The sequence below is a fragment of the Apis dorsata genome, unplaced genomic scaffold, assembly GCF_000469605.1.
Source record: "Apis dorsata unplaced genomic scaffold, Apis dorsata 1.3 scaffold_734, whole genome shotgun sequence".
NCBI lineage: Eukaryota > Metazoa > Arthropoda > Insecta > Hymenoptera > Apidae > Apis > Apis dorsata.
This window is the reverse complement of record NW_006263897.1, coordinates 155,976-157,497: the sequence shown is the minus strand read 5'-3', so window position 1 is coordinate 157,497 and position 1,522 is coordinate 155,976. Positions and strand designations below refer to the sequence as shown.

At 41.7% G+C, this 1,522-nt stretch overlaps 1 protein-coding gene across 1 annotated transcript in view; it reads right to left on the bottom strand.

Moving 5' to 3' along the window:
* Positions 1 to 209: 209 nt before the first annotated feature.
* The window catches only part of LOC102676160 (integrin beta-PS-like), a 7,492-nt gene continuing 6,179 nt past the window's right edge, over positions 210 to 1,522 (bottom strand). The window contains exon 16 of the transcript XR_004151473.1: positions 210 to 1,061. The gene's annotated coding sequence lies outside the window, so the exon portion shown is untranslated. The remainder of the gene's footprint in view (positions 1,062 to 1,522) is intronic.

Below are 1,522 nucleotides of genomic sequence, written 5' to 3'. Positions count from 1 at the left end.
TGTCCCTTGTCTGACTTATCGTGGCTACTCTTCTATTCTGACTAATAATTCCATTTTCGAATATTGCACGACGAGAAATAGGTTCGTTCTTCGCTGGAAAAAGAAAGAAAAAGAATTTTTAAAAGAACATATATATATACATCACTTTTGACTTTTTTTCTCCTTCGAAAGATATTGAGATAGATGAGATAAAAAATAAAAAGGCAGTATTGATTCGCAATTATTTGTATTTATCTATAAACAATTCGATGGTTCGATCCACGTTAAGTAAAAGTTTGGTTGACGCGCGTGTAATTAATGTAAACGAATAACAACAATTACAAGAAGGTTCTAGACAGGGTTCGCGATATCGATCAAGTTCTCGAAAGGCGGTCGGTGAAGAAAATTGCTCACATTTCTTAGGATAGGGTTGCAGAGTGCAACACGCGTATTTCGTTTTTCGAAAGCAACGAGCATCAAGCTTTCAGGCCCTAAAGAGCAACAACGAAGAACGGACAGCAGATCCGGCGCTGACGCTCATTACGATGATTGGCAGATTCAATTAACGAGCAGCCGGGCTCCAGCACGGCGGGGTCGCCTCGGCTTAACCTCGACTAAATATTATTAATAATAATCAGCTCATTACCGGCTCCATTAATTATCCGGTTGTATATACGAGTTATACAGCCTCTAAGAGCGCACCAGATTCCATAAGATTCGAACCGATATCCTCGATATAATCGATACGAAACAGTTCGCTATCTCGTTTATTAGTTAGCAGAGTCGTTAGGATCGCGCTAATCGTAAGATCGAAACGTGCCAATACGTTGCCAACGAGTTTAAAAAATACTTTACAACAGGATATTAAATCGGCGGAAAGGATTCGACGATTCTCATTTTCCCATTAAATCGGATCATCGAGCGTTAAAATCCTTCTGCTTCTTTCAACTAAAATGCTCCTTTCAACTTTTTTTCCTCCAAAATGATCTTGAGATTATATACAGTCAGGATTCAATGTATCCGATCGATGCTTTCAATGTATCCAAACGATCCTTGGTATCGATCGTGAAACTGCTCTCGAACTGTAACAACGAAAGAAAGTGATGTATTCCGAAATAGTTTCGTATGGTTAGTAGGACTGGAATATCCAGCTTAAACGGCAGAAGGAGGGAAAAGAAAAAGTGGAATATTAATCCATTTAACAAACTCATTATCGATGAGATATATCGAACGTTTACTGTGCGCGTCGGCGGTGCGAACGTGCTCCTCCTATCCTAAAGGAACCCCGGTAATATTAGCGGGTTGGCACCCCTGCGGCTTGATTTACGGGCGCGCACTAACGAGCCTCGGCCTGCGTCAAACGCGAAGAGGTGGTGCAGCTCCGTTCACCAACTCTCGATCGTCCAACAGCGCTGACTGCACGATGCACCACGATCGGCAGTATCGCCTAAATTTATTCCATGCCCATCAACCGTCCAACTATCTAAGTNACGATGCGAACAGTCAATTCTTCGATGTATCATAAACAACGTTCTATTCGCGA